This window comes from Erithacus rubecula, assembly GCF_903797595.1.
Source record: "Erithacus rubecula genome assembly, chromosome: 3".
NCBI lineage: Eukaryota > Metazoa > Chordata > Aves > Passeriformes > Muscicapidae > Erithacus > Erithacus rubecula.
The window spans coordinates 52,035,703-52,051,424 of NC_136689.1; the positions used below are offsets into that span (position 1 = coordinate 52,035,703).

Below are 15,722 nucleotides of genomic sequence, written 5' to 3' on the forward strand. Positions count from 1 at the left end.
ATATAATATACATGTTAAAATAACTAGATCCCATTTGAAAACATCAAAGAAACAGAAACACCACAGGCCACATTTTTAAAAACTGGCTGCCTGAACAGTGAAAGGAAAACTGTGTAAGCACCACCTCATATACCAAATATGCACTGATGTGTGCGAAAAAGGATACTCACATACCCCACCACCATTTCTCCTCAGGCAGTTGTCCATTCCCTTACAAAAAACTGGTCTTGCACAGACAGAAAATAATCAAAGCCATTTGTAAGAGCATTTGGGTTATCGAATTTTGAAAACATACCCCTAAATGATACACTCTGCCTGATGAGGACCAGTATGCTCTACCAACATGCAGAGCCTTTGCCAATATTAGTATTCGGGCTGGTTTAAATTTCCGTACAAAGCTTGATTTTAAGTGCATTCATTTTTGAGCACTCACATGGAAACACTGACTTTTGGAGGGCAGATTTTCAGTACTCTTGTTTTCAAATGAGCCTTTCAGGATGTCTCCTGCTAGATCTCTCTCAGAATCTGTAGGCAATTTTGGAAAGGTAACCTCAATCAAGTATTTTCTCTCTACCATTTTCCTTTTTACCATGCTTCCTGGGAGAAGTAGTGTCATGGTGTAGTTTACAGGTATTGCAGAGAATGGAAAAAAACCCAGTTTGACAGCATCAGACTCTAAGCTATGCTGTCAAACTGCAAGAAGAGGCGAGAAAAGCAAAAATCGTTTTAGTGCATCTAAATGCTTCAGCAGGAGGATTAACATTCTCTAGGGAGCCTGAGGTGAGCTGGCTTATGCCCTTCAGCCCAGTCACTCTAGCCCACAGCCCCTGCAGGGCCCCTGGGGAGCTACTGCCTGCCCTGGGCACCCATCAAGGGAAAATGGATCAGGAGGATGGGTGTGAAGCTGGCTGAGCAGCCCAGAGGCTCCAGCCCATGATTTTGCCAAGTTTTGTAACAAACATTTGTGGGTCCCAATGAGAAACACTTCAAAACACTAGAGCTCACACTGCAGGCAACAACTGCAGAGCACATGGCTTATTTATTTATTTATTGTCATTTATTAATTGAGAATGAAATTGTTTCTATACTTTTTAAATGGAGCAGGGGCTGGAAGCATGGAGGGGGAGGGTGCATGGTGAAACTACTACTTGTTCAATGCAGTGAAAGGATCTATTTTTCCATCAGAGAAAGAAAGAAGCATCCTAAACTGATGCACTGCAATGCCACAGCAGCAGCTCCTGCAGACTGGGTCCATCACAAGCTGACCCTTTAAAACTTGGGAGTCAGGTTTAGTGCTCAGAAAGAGAGGAGCAAATAGCACAGATATGTTCTTCAAGCTTCCCTGCACAGCTCTGCCTGCACAGTGCATCTTCACCATGTCCTGCAATAACTTTGCTTTCCCAGGCCCTGGAAGAGACTTCTGTAATTTTCTCATAATTTGATTTCTTGCATGAATTTTTCTATAGCCTGCCTCACCAAAACACAGTCAGGGTCTCTAATAATGGAGCCTTTACATTTCTCCATGTTGTTTGTCAGATTGAGCAGTGGTACTATTCCATTTATTTCCATTTTCAGATGCAGAGATGGTTTCCTCCAGGGCCAACCCAGGAACCTGGCAAAAACTGGGGAGAGGTGGGCTCTGGGTGCAGTCAGCAGTGCAGGTGGGAGATCACCTCAGGGCTCTCTGTCAGGGTCCATGAAACTTGACTGGGAGTTACCATTGCCACAACCTCATAAAAACCATGTGGGTGTAGGCTAGCACATCCCAACCCTGACACATGGAAGTAGAAGCAGCTCCCTTGATTGGTCCATTTATAAATCCTGTGGACTTGAAAGGTCCAAAAGGTCAGTGCCCTGTAGGGGGAATATCTGGCAACATCAGCTTTCAGCTGCCGTGACACCTGCCTGAACAACAATCTCCCAAAAGTACTAAACATCTGCAAAATTATGAGCTTCTCATTCACATTTACAAATTTCTGTTCTCTTTATATTATTGCAATTTTTAAATGCAGCAGTACCATCCATGAATATTCAGAATAAAAAGCTAAATAGAATTTAACAAAATAACCAAACTACTGGGGGCGTGTGTGTGCCTCTAAAAACTAAGACTCCAAGGCTGATCTAAACCAGACTGTTTCTTTCCTTCCCCCCATCTGCCTCAGAGAACTGGAAGGGAAAAGACTCCATCAGTCTTGGAGTCTGTAAACCTTTCCCCTCCCTAATATCCGAGACAAGACTTAAAGAAGAACCAGTCTGGAACAGGACATGAAAAATCCTCTGAAAAATGACTGGAGGCCTAATGCTGTCACTGTCCCATGTTTATTTTTCTTTCTTTGATGTCTGATGTCAAAGAAAAAATAATGTCATCTGCTGGAAATTCAAACATGTTTGCATTTTGAGGTAATTAGAATTAATGTCGGAGGGCAAAACTAACACTGGGCCACTCCAGTCTTTCCCATGTGAGGAAAACATTCCGTAATGACTTACATTTAATCTGGGAGCTGGCAGACAGTCAGGAGCAGTACGGATTCAGGCAACAGGGTAATATTTCAAAAGAATTTTCCTAAAAAACCAAAAAGTACAGCAAAATAAAATAAAATAAACAAAACTAAATAAAATACATACCTATATGTGCATTAATTCATAAATGATGGCAGTCTGACTGTGTTGCTCCAATTCCAGAAGGGTGTAACTCTGTTGAAAATCAATGGCTGACAAGGGTGTAAATCAGTAATGGCAGCCCTGGTTCAAGACCACCACTGCTTCCTAAGTGCTCCGCACCCACAATTGCAGCCAGATTTTTTAAAGAGTTCAAGCCCCCATTCGCATTCAAACAAGTGCCAGATTTTTGTAAGTGCTTAGCACGCAGTTTCTCCCCATTGTGGCACTAATGGCAACATGCAGAGCACTTTTGGAAAATTGATCATACATGTTTGTTTTGGAAGAGACCTTGCCACCCTTATACGTGTCGAGTAGCATCTCAGTGAAGAATCCTACTAAGCAGTACTTTTCTGTGTATTGCTGCAAAAGGACTCTCAAAAGGAAATTGCAAGCCAAGTTGCTCAATGCCACACTGGATGAATATCAGAGACTCTGGTTATTACCAATCCATGAAAACCTGGCCTGAATATAATAAAACTGAACTGAACAGCTATGGGTTAAACCTTGGCTCATGAGAAACAACTTGATCCTCATAGGACAAAAAGAAAAAAAAGGTTATTTCTGGACTGAGGACTTTCAGTTGAATTACTCAGCTGTCTTCAGGGGTTAAAAATAGAAAAGCAACCTTTTCCAGTTCAAAGAAAATAAATGGCTACACTTATCTGTGTGGGTAATTAAATCCAGCTGAGCTCCAAGAGCTGAAATCCTCCACACAGCTAGTCCTTACTGAGGAGTAGTTTCCTAGCAGCATTTGACATATTAGAAAAAATTACATTAATAAAGATTGCTCTGGGTTAAGTATAATGCAGATTGTGCCAACATTTAAAGGCAGGTTATCGGTGATAGAAGTATGGAACAGATTAAAACATTCAAACACCAAAAGAGAAAACTTTTTTTTCCACATGAGTTGATTATGACATCAGCTGAGTTAAAAGCAGAACAAATCCTGTATTTTCCCTTCTGTAACTTTGCAGAAGTGCATACCCTGGCCCTTGGCATTGCACAGCTGTTGTGGCAACTCAAATGAGTGCAAGGATGGCTAATGCACTCACATGGTGTGTCTTGTGCTGCATTCCCACCTCATCACTTCCCCAAGAATCATGGGAACGTCAACAATTATTTTCCCCTTTTCAAGCACTGTAAATGTGTTTCTCTTTGTCTGGTTTTTCTAACAGGTCATGTGGCCCAACAGATAAATATGAAAGAAATTATGCAAGGCCATTTCTGCTGGCTGGCCCAACACTCACTCGGTGAGCTTGGGCAGAATGGCTGTGTGTGAAAAGAAGAGGCAGAGTGGTGAAGGAGCTGCTTTCATGGTACATCTTGCTCAGCTGTCTGTGGTCACATCATAACTCTCCTCTAGCTCCTTGTGTGTGCAGCTGAAGCCCTGGTCTCACACAAGCCTGGTCCAGTGGGGTGACCCTTGTTCTGTATCGTGGCATGGACTGTTGTAGAGGAGGTAGGTGGGTATCAATTGCTGTCAGCCTGTGGGATGCTTTTCCAGTCTCTCCACCATGCTGTCACAGCACATTCTTCTACTGACTTCTACTTGACAGCAAGATAGCAATTGCAAAGGCAACAGATCAGCTGGAACAATTGACAATATCTTTCTGCACATAGGATAACATTTTAAAAGCCAATTTTTCTTCAGATTTCTTCAAAGCAGCCTATAGGAAAATGAAATCCCAAACTTTGATTATAATCCAGATCATCAGTGTTTTTAAGCCTGCAAAGCTGAAAGTAGATACCTCTTATATTTACAACATATTTTCTTTATTTAATTGTGGCCAAAAAAAGTAAAGCAATAGCTTACTGTCCTTTTCAAATTTACATTGGCCCATACAAACAACTCCAAAGACAATTTCCCTAATCTGCAACTGCCTCCCAGGCCTGGACTTAACCAGGCTGTTTTTCATGTTGACAAAACAAAAGCATTTCTAACAACTGTAGAAGCCTATTCCTGTGAATGTCAAGGCCATACAAATTCCTGGGCCCTGAGTGCTACCTACACATCAGATGTGCTCCAGCCATAGCCAAGAAGGAGGCTAGAAGATGAGGAAGAGGGCTATGGAATTAAATTCTTGCTGTTTTCTTCAGCCCTGACCTCTGCTGCTTCCCATCTTCCCTACCCTGTTCACTTTCTCCCATTTTCCTTCCAAATGCATGATTGCCTGCTAGGGGCAATATCAATCTATGCAGATATTTGCATATACATGCTAAACCACCAGGGAGCTCTTCTTTTAGAAGAGCATTTGCCTCTTGTCTCCAGCCACCTATTCTCAGGAAAGGCTGATGAGTAGTGGTGCTAAATGGATTGCCAGGAAGCAAGTTCTGACAGAGAAGAAAGGCAGCACAGTTTCAAATCTTTTTTATCTGTAAAAAATATTTCTTTCTATGCTTCTTTTCCAAGAACAGCACTACTATCACAGCCTGCCTTCTGCTCAATGCTCTCTCCCTATCTTATTACCTCCTCATGTTCTTCACTGCTTCTCCCCTTTGTTTTCTCTCTTTTAGTCCTTGTGCTTTCTCCTCCTCCAGCTCCATTTAATTTAGAGCAGCCGAGGTTTGCACAGCATGGGTACAGTGAGATTAACCAGGTTTGGAAAGTTTGCCTTTGCTGTGCACACATGCTCTGTTTTCTTCCCTCCACTCCCAATGTAGAAAAATATGTCCAAAACTGCTGTGAAGTTCCTCAGTGAAGAGCTGGCACAAAGCTTCCTAGCCAGAGCAGTGCCATGCCTTTGTCTTGCACAGAAACCCACACACAGCTTACAACAAACAGAATGCCAACTGTTAATAAGAATAAAAAAAGCCTCCCCACACAACATGCTAGCACTTCAGTTTAAAAAAAAAAAAAAAAAGAGAAATTAAAAAAGATATCACACAAATCACCAGTCTTTCATTGCTTAATGTAGATGTATTGTACCCAAAGACTCGTTTCACTTCATTTGGTGTGAAGCTGTGGTAAGTCCATTAAAGCTGAAGGAGTTGCATCTGCCTAGAACTGGTGCAAGCCAGATCACAATCAGATCCATTACATCTATTGCTATAACATCGTCACCTTCCATATGGTGCTGCAACTAGTCCGTATGCTGAGCTGAATGCTGCCTCAAATCTGTTCATCCCAAAAGCTGCATCCATTTTAGGCTCTCTTACATCAAGGGAAGCATTTCTGTGCATCCCACAAAGACATTGACATTGTCACAGGGCTTCTGAAGAGTTACAGTGGAGTAACAGAGGATTCACCATCCATCTCCACCTACTTCTGAACATAGATGCTCAGATCAGGCTCAATGGGAAAGACCAGAGCTGGATTTCCTTAGTAGTCTGTGAGGCCCTGGTCCTTCATAAGCCGTACACTGCAAACATGGTCCTTCACTTTTGCTAACTCACTTCTCACTTTCTCAAGGATGCATGTGAAATTTAACCCTTTTAAGTATGTTTCAAGCTTCTTCCTCTCATCTATTACAAATAGTCAGTGTGTGGACTTTCTAATCCTGGTTAACAACAGCTGGATCTAATTACTCAGAGTATATACCTGTGCCGGTATTCCACCTATTTTTTCTTACTTCACTGCCTTTGGATGAGTACTCTGGCATCCCATTCCATTACAGAACACAAGTTTCTTCCAAGTTCCTCCAATCCGAGAGTCTTCAACCCTGATCATAAAATTATATCCCTGAAAGGAGAGTGTTGGCAAAAGGAAATTTTGAATGACCAATATTAAAATGTTTTTATTTTCCCGATAAGATTGTCACACCTGATCTTCAGTTTAAATGTCTGATCTAACGGGCAGAGGGATTTGCTACTGCTTTCCTTTTTGTCTCACTGAAATGCCCTCCTATGTATTATAGTCAACTTCCCCACTTTTAAAATATCAAATCTAAATTGCTAGTGATCAATACCATCCAGTGGAGCACAAACACTCACTGTCTATATTAACTCCTGCTTTTTCCTTAGGGGTAAACTGAACCTCCCCCAAACTATGCATCAAAATGAATGGCTTTAAATAGCAGTCATCTGTGGTATTAATCAAGTTTCTTCTTAAAACCGTCCCAGATGTGCCACTCAACCAGCTTATACTGGTTTCTGTAAGAACACCCACTGTTATTATTGTACCAACAGATTTTGCAACTTCCTTAATTTCTTTTAACGCATGAAGGTCTCAAGCTGAGATCTTTTGCAGCAATGAGGGTGTGCTAACAGCAGAGGGTTGCATAAATCTGTGCAGTCTTTCCAGCAGACCATGAAGGCTGTAGGTACAGAGTGGACAAGAGCGGGGTTACTTGGAATAGCTTGCAAGGCCTGTAATGCAGCTGACCATTTTCTTTAGCCTGGTAGCTACTGGAAACAGGACAGAGGAGCAGAAGATGTAAACTTGGCCTTACATAGTGCATAGGTACATGAACACAGATTGTATGAGCCCAACTGCACTTGCCCATGTCCTTTGTATCCATAGTTGGAGGGACAGGGAGTGTGTCAGCAAACCTGTTAACAAAGGCAAGCAGGTGGGCAGGGATCCAGAGACACTCTGCACCAAAGCTGCGAAGAAAAATGGTGTTTGGCCAGAGATGAGGATCCTATAAAAGAGCTCTCCATTCTGAGAACTTTTCTTTCCACCACCCTCAGGCAGTGGGAAATTACTACCTCTTGTGTGAGTGGGGAGGAAAAGAACAATCTCTGTTTCAGCATGCAGGAGGCAGGTGGGTCCCACTGCCAGGCCTGTCCACCCTGACAATTCTCTGGGCATGCCCTGAGTACACATGGTCCAAGGAACACTATGACAGTGCTCCTCTCTGTTGCAAGCCCCCACAGCTATCTTCTGCATCCTTTGATCAGAGCAGTCCCCAGACTGCTCTCTGCAAGATGATCCAATGCTCTCTGGATGAGAAAGTTGCTTGATGTATTAACTATTATACATTCTTGATCTGGTCTTTGTCACACTTTAAATTTGGCTTTGTCACACTTTAAAATTTGAGATTAACACACTAAAATCAAAATGGTAAAAGCAAAGTCTAAGGAAAGCCCTGTGAAATGACACTCTAGATAGCTGAAAGTCTTTGTACTGCTAATATTTTTCAGTCATATCCCTAATACAAATATCAAACAGCTCTATGACTTTACAGAAATCCAATAAGTGTTTTTTATGCAATGGAAACATTTTTGTGAAGACTTACATTTTATTTGGGAACTGGCTATCTGTTACAACCAGAAACTCAAGTCAAAGCAATGGAGTAATATTTCAAAAATGATGAGAGCAAAACAAATAATCACATGAATGGTATTATTTTGCAAAACATGTGATCCTCAGTAATTTGTGGTTTATGGTCTCTGGTGCTAAAACTGTGCTGTGTCTTTAATCAAGCTAATTATGCAAAACTCTCTGAAGGTCACAAAAGGTTCAGGCAGAGGCTTTTTGATGCTGAAATGCAGACCAAACAGCCATAGTACATTGTTCTGATTAGAAACGAAGCCCTCCTTTCTTCAGACTATTACTGTGTTTGAAAGTCCACTGTGAAATACCGGCACTTATACTTTATATACCCTCAGATTACTTTGCACAGTGCTGCAAAAAATCAAATTGCCCTCTCCCTCCCTTTAATGTGGATATGGAAATGAGCTTTCTCTTTCCATCACCATGTTCTCTAAAAACATTACATTATACTTACAGAATTTATTTATTTTTGGCAGCCAGCCAGAGGAAAAAAAAATAATCCTCCTTCAAAAATACCCCTCCCTGTGAATTGGATTATGTCGTAATCCATTCTGGATCTACCCCAGGCCTTCTTGCCTTCCTGGATAAAATGACAAAGTTTTGGATGGTCTGCAGGGCTGGGTGGAGGGAGTGGACCACCAGGAGACTATGATACAGCCCAGGTTTCTCTCCCACTCCTTAATTTTATGGCCACAAGGAAAAAAACCTGCACACAGAGCAGGCTTTGTCCATCTGTGAAGCTGGTGCTCACCCAGGTCGCTGCCGCTCGTGAGGTCATGGCGCGGGACAGTGCAGAGGGGTTTGCAACACTGGCAAGGTGGTGACACCAGCCCTGCCTTAAAACTGGCATGGGGTGGGCATGGAGTGATCTGGGGGCATTTCTACCCCACCAACAATCCTCAGGGCTGTCAGCCAGGGTGTAAGCCATGGTTTTATGCCTCACTGAGATGGTGTAGCTCTCAGGACTCCTGCAAAGCTTCCCTGTGGCTCTTTTCCCTGCAGGGCCACTGCTTGTGCTGTTTGGTTGCCATTTTACTTTGCTCTTTCCCTGCAAACTGCTAGTCTCCTTTATTTTCTTCTTCCTGAGTGGTCTCTGTGGCCTCTCCATCTGACTTTGTGGTGAGCTGGGGATCGCTGGTGTTCTGGAAACCTGATCGCCACATCTCTCTCTGCAGTGCAGGGGCCAGAGCTCTCTTCCACTTACATCGAGGGCAACTTGATGACAAACTGAAGGGACTTCAGAGAGGGGAAAAAATGAGCCAGGGCTTAGATGTGGGCTGAAGGAGAATGAAGGGAATGGGCTCTGCACATATCTTGGCTGAATGATACCTAATTGGGCTATGATAATTCCCCATCAGTCTTAAGAGGATATAAACACTTAAGAGGCAAAAGGATTGATTAGGGCCAGAGAAGGGAGTATAAGTGGAATTAATGAGATGAAATGGAGATCAAGAAGATTTATGCTTTAGAGTAACATTTCCTATTAATGAGATCTACTATAGTATGGGGTAGGATTCCAAGGAGAAGCAATGAAAACCCTGTTGCTTAAGTTATTTCAGAGAAAACTGGACAAAACACTCAAGAACACTGTAGGGAACAATTCCACAGTGACAGGGAATGGAAAAGAGGATCTAATAGTAGCTCTTTCCATTTCAATTTATATGATGACCTTATACTAGAGAGCTGTTTTTTAAGCTGCCAACCAATCATCAGTAAAACAAACATGCTAAAAGTCCTTCTGGCATTCCACAACAGTCCCATTTTTCCCACTTCCCAAGTCCTGTCTATTACACATATACACTACAGACCTGATGATTTATACCAGAAACGTCATCCTCCAGTCATCCCATTTTGCTGAGTTACTGCAGGGTCTCTGAACAGTGGTTATCTTGTGTGCTGTATGAGCTAAAACATCACAGCACAGTCAGATGATTCAATATTAATTTCCTGGCTTTCAAGAACTGAAAAGTCAAATCTTTAGTATCATTTTAAAACCATTTCTTTTTCCTATTACTTTCTCTTCACATACTCGGGCAACTGTGTAGAATAACTTTGGAAAATATTTGCAAATAGAGTCTTAGGAGAAATGCAGCACTCAGCATAATTCAGTAAAAAGAGGAGGTGGGGGAAAGTTCTCTTACTGCAAAATGTAGAATGAGAGAAAAGAAATCCTCACTGAGGACACTTCTGTACTGTTGACTTTGTAATACATACCATTCTATATTGCATTCTATATTTTTGATTGCTTTACATCATATACATAAGTGACACACATTTTTATATGGGAGGGCAGTAAGTGTTCCCTGTATGTTTAACCTAATAATTTGAGTTGTGAGGTGACAGCACAGATTGCCTGGAGAGGTAGAAGATAGCAGTTGAGTCAGCTGCTAGAACTAATGTAGACAAAGCCCATCTTACTTTAGATGAAGACAGATGAGATGCCTGCTCAAGCTCCTTTTCAGCCATTTTTTTTTTTTTTTTTACAGTATTTTCCATCAGCCTCTTCACAAAGTTTCCAGGCCTCTATCTGCCAAAATATGTGCAGATGCATATAGGTCAGCTAAAACAAACATCGGTAGACTCTAAGGTCAAAATAGATTGTTGAGTTTATCTTTTCCAGTGTTTCTGAACATTTTCCAAACCATGATCTCATATGACTATAGTGCAGAATAACAGGCCCTTTCCCCTCTTCTTGCCTGCAAAGAAAGGGCAGCTGAACTGAGGACTGAGAGTGAAGGCTGCAGTTCAGCTGCTGACCAGGACCACAGACACCAGCTCCCAGTGCAGAGGAGCACAGCTGCATGGCATGAGTGAGCAAGCACTGAAAGGCACAGACAGGACACAAGGCATGCACAGAGAGGGACACGAGGTCTGCTGTCTGCCACATGCCCTTTGAATTGCTGGTGGAAGGTGACTGATTTTCACAGACCCATACAAATATAAACCAAAGCTGTTCAGGGACTCATGCTAGCACATACCACAGCTAATGTTGACTTCATTAAAGCTTTCTGGTCAATAAAAGCAATTGTGTGTTGTCTAGTGGTTGGACTGGAAGACAGGAAAGGATTTGATTCAGTGCTAGCTGTGCTACTGACTCATGATTTACCCTTCAAGTAAGTCATTTGACCTTTTTGTACTTCAGTCAATCTGGCTGAAAAATTGTGCAGGAAGAAGGAAAAGGACTGTTCTTACTGAAAACCACAGACAGAATCTCAGATGAGTTTTCTTAGGGCAGAAAAGTAAGACACAATATCAGAATGAGAGTCAGGATCAGAACCTCCCTGACCTTTTCCACTCAGGACGTCTGGTACTATCATCATTATCACAGCAGAAAATAATTTACTTCAAGTATTATTTCTAGCTCAGAAACCAAAAGGAAATATTCAGTGCCTGTGCCAGGTACATTCAGCTCCTGAATAGATTGAAGAACTATCTGAATGGATTTAATAACGTTTGACTTCTCTACATGGATCATATTTAAAAAGTATAAATAACCAGAGCAAAAACTGGAACAGAGATGGATTTATATTACTAATATTTTTAAAATTTTTTTCTGATGGGAAAATGGAAAAAAGTAGGGACTTAAAAATACCTTTTTTTTTTTTTCCTTGTGTTATGCTTTCTGTCAGATTTTGTACTATAGAGACCTAAAGAACATTTTTTGGCAAAATACCAAGCTAAATACGAAGTGGTGTAAGTTCCTAATAATGGAAAGAAAGTTGTGGTGGGAAAGTGTCTAGAGCAGATTTTGTAGACAGAAGGTCCCCAAATTGGCTGCAGAAACAATTCCTTTTTCAGAATGTCTTGCTCATTTCAAAAATATAAATAGCTCTAATTAAAAGCCCCAACCTTTTTCTTTTAGTTTGAGTAGGAAGTGGAGTTGTAAAAGATTGATTTTGGCCAGTACCACTGTAAAGTGGTGAAAACAATAATGACCTGTAAGGGAAACTGAAATTCAATGGGGGCCGAATTTGTGGTTCTGGGTATCTTGAAAGTACCTCTGGTTTTGTGAGAAACCTCTACTAGACCTATGAAATCAGAGCCCTTCTGGATTTCAGGAACATTTGAACCAGGGTGAAAGGCCCTGACTGACAAACTGCTCATGTTGAGAATATCACTCCAAATATACAGCACAGTGATACACTTTGGTGCATGGGGTCTTAGGGGGATAATAGAATCAAAACCCACAAGCATTGCATAATGAGGGAATCATATGCAAAATGCCAAAGATAAGTGGGGCCATTGGATTCAGATACTGTGAATTTTCAGTGGAAACTGAGTCTGCTTCAAGTTTGATATCAGGTGAAATACTGATACCTGATGGTAAAAATATGTAGAAAAGTGTGACTTCAGTACACTTTCCACACTGCTGACTCGTCAGTCATTTACCAAGTGGCCTAAAAGACACCTGCCTTATGAAGAAATGGTTATATATTTTCATTGATCCAAACTTTTTATGTAGGTCTTCTGAACTTTTCAGAAATCTCAGGAAGTGTCTTGCTCTTTGTTGGTCTAGATACAAGGATTATCAGAGCTCTTACGTTAATAAGACCCAGTAACTATGGCAGCATTACACAATAGGTGTCATTAGTGGGGAGAAGCTGGAACGCGGAGAGGGATTTTATCCGTCAGAAGTTTTACTGCTGTAAAATGTGATACAGATAGGAATATTTTTATGAGTCCCACTTCTCCATCAGCATCATGAAAAGAAAAGAAGACTCCCAATTTTATTTTCAATTAGGTGGTAAAACATGACCAAGAAGCTCTTTGTGGGCTCCTGTGTATTAATCACCATCACTGAACTGCTGTGTTAAAAGACACAGAGGACATAACGGACAATAGAGGTCTGGCAAGATTTCAGAGTAAACAAATCTGAACTGAAACCTTAGACTTCTTTGAACTCAGACCTGACCTTGTCCTAAGCTGCATTTACATACAGAAATTATTCTCTTGGCTTATACACAGAAAGTCAAAGCTGTACTTCTAGACACAGAACACCGTGAATATGCTCTGAAATTGTGACACACATCTGTAGCACCTGGGAAGTTAAAATATTTTCATGTAGAGTCTGATAGTTGTCAGCATTGTAGGCATATCTCATCTGTTAGAGTTCTGAATAGTTTCAGAAGTTTTGCTTTCAGTCTGTGCAGACACTTCATTTTTGAAATTCCCCTCTGTTACTTCTAGTGTGTAGGAGAGAAAAATTTCCCATTTGGCTATTTTTTTTCTCATATGATGCAATCTTGAGGGGAATATTGTCTCTTTCTCACATGCTTTTACTTCATTAATAAATAATTTCGTACGTTCAGATCACAGTGACATAGCAAATTCAAGAACTGAAAATTTGGTCATAAAGTACAAGTGAAATATGACCACAGTACAGGAAGAACATTCCTGAAGCAACCCAAGATTTCTTATTTCTTTCAAGCTCATTTTTACAGCAGTATTGCATAAATTATGTTACATTGCAACAAACAAAAGCAATTGAGCCAAGTCCAAGGAGAGATGCAACATTCAACTTTTTGCCATGTGTTGAGCTGGTCAAATGCAAGCCAGCTGCATGCTAGAAGCAATGGATGCATGGCAATTATGTGTGCCCTGAATTCTTCAGGCCAAACCAGCTTTAGAATTTAGACATTTTCTTTCTTCTTTCTTTTCAGGCTAGCAAAGGTTTAATAAGCAGCTGAAACTCTGACGCAAAATAAGTTTATAATGTTGTCCCTATCTTTGTAAAAAATCCTCTCCTTCACCTCAAATGTCACTGTCCTGGGCTACAAACTATTACTCTGATTTCTATATCACCCATCTATATTACCAATAATCTATATTACCAATCAGAGATTGGTATTTTGTCATAAATTGCATTGATAAAAAAGTACCCAACCTTTAAACTTGTGCCTTTCTCTGCTCCTAAGTATCCTCTACCATCCCACCATTCTCAGTCTTTCCTCAAACTGGAGAAACATTCCCCAAATGTATCACCTTGGCCAAAAAGAGCAATCAGATTAAATTCTGCTATGGGACTGAAGTAATTTTCTGCATGACCTGGAGAGCAAGGCATGACCTGAATAGAAAGGGGAGATTCCTGATTTTCTACACACCATGGTAACTATACTTGGAAGGTCCCAAGAAATCAGACTGGGAAGTTGGGTAGCTTCTAGTCACAATGTAACTACAGTGGTATTTTTAGTGACTTATTTATTTCTCCAAAATCCCCCTAAAGAATAAATACCGGAAAACACTACTGGACCACCACAGGTAAACAGAAAAGAAGCAATTTCTAGTAAGGTTTAAGAAAATTTGCCTGAAGCAGCTGTTCAGCTGGCATATTCAGCTGGCAGAATGGTACAGCATAAGCTGTTGGTACTGATGTGGGTTAGTCTCACTTATGAATAATCTCAGATCTGTGCCAGTAAAAGATTTATCACACAGTGCTATGCTTTCCCCCCTTCCAATCTGACCAAACAAAGTGAAATCAAATCTAATCAGTAAATAACTTTAACCTCGGTAGTGTTTCTCATTAATTTGTGGTTTCTCATTTCCCACAACTCCATCACTGCATAAAACTTCCCTTTTTACAGGCAGTTCACTGTTTACATGATAAACATACTCCCTGCATTACCCTTCTGGACTTGGATAGCTCAAGCATGAGAGCTCCAGTACGTCCCACTTCCTTACCAGCCCTTAAAAGCTCTTTGATGACAGTGCTTGGTGACCACAACAGGCAGTGACTACTAATATTGCAGTACAGAGAATTCCCCCCCACCAATGAAGCATAGTATTCAGTTTCTCCAGCTGTTCTTCTCATTCCTGGAAACCTGCTGGAAAAAGCCACTGTGGAGGTAAATTACTGTCTTGGCACAGAGGTATCACCCACATCTCAAAAGAACTGACTAAAGAGGATGGGTCTCCTGCCTAGGGACTGGCATTGCTGGGATAGAAAAATGCTTTAAAGTGTGTGTGTGTTATCTGGAATCTCACCAAAGGGAAGGACATTCCTTTGAGGGTTTAACTAGGACAATTGACTCCCTTCGAGCTGCTGGCATGGAGGGTGTGCCTGCAAGAAAAGCCTTCATGCCAGTGCTCACCCTTGCCTTGCTGCCTCTGATTTCCTGTGCCAGTCTGGTTACACAAAATTATGTTTTTTCTCTGATAGGCACAGCCCTTGTACAAGTGGCAGCCTGCACCCCAAAGCACAGCATGGAACCCAATCTATTCAGTTTTCCTACTGGCATAGGGAAGTCAGCCAGTGCCAACAGAGGGTGGATATTTCTGTCTCTTTTTCTTTCCTTCTTAACTAAGTAAAACATTTTGGCAATAGTCTCAGAAATCAAACTTCAGCATTTACCTGCTGTAAGATACATTGCTTTACATTTTGTTAGCTGTGGAAAATACACTCCACCGAGTCAGTTTTTCACTGAGAACTTGCTAAATAGAAATGCTACTGAGGTATGTATGAGCACCAGGAATGGCTCCATCCCATCAGTCCTCCCTATCCAATAAACTTTGTCAGAAACTACGTCTTTTAGTAATGTCCTTCCAAATTTACTTCTGGGAATTAATTGACAAGAGCAGTGAGGAAAACATCAAAATCTACCAGCAACTTTGATTACACTTGTAATTTCACTTCAGCACAGGATTTGCTGTCTACAAAATCAGGGGGTTTATACTGTATACACAATTTACCAAGTTAATTTTTATGTTCCTCCCAATTAATTAACTAAACAGTAAGAGCCAGGACCCAGTCTCAGATCCAGGGACACCATCTGTCACAACCTGGCTCAGTCCCATTATGTAAGGTCACCAGTCTGCTGTGAGTGGGCTCAATCCATGGGGTCCCACCTGC

General features: G+C 41.2%; 1 long non-coding RNA gene across 1 annotated transcript in view; it reads right to left on the minus strand.

The window, feature by feature from the left end:
* Positions 1 to 1,144: 1,144 nt before the first annotated feature.
* LOC306800135 overlaps positions 1,145 to 15,722 on the minus strand; it is an 81,192-nt gene continuing 66,614 nt past the window's right edge. Inside the window, exons 2-3 of the long non-coding RNA XR_013773764.1 lie at positions 2,488 to 2,563; positions 1,145 to 1,821 (exon numbers count right to left, since the gene is read on the minus strand). This is a non-coding gene — a long non-coding RNA (uncharacterized lncRNA). The remainder of the gene's footprint in view (positions 1,822 to 2,487; positions 2,564 to 15,722) is intronic.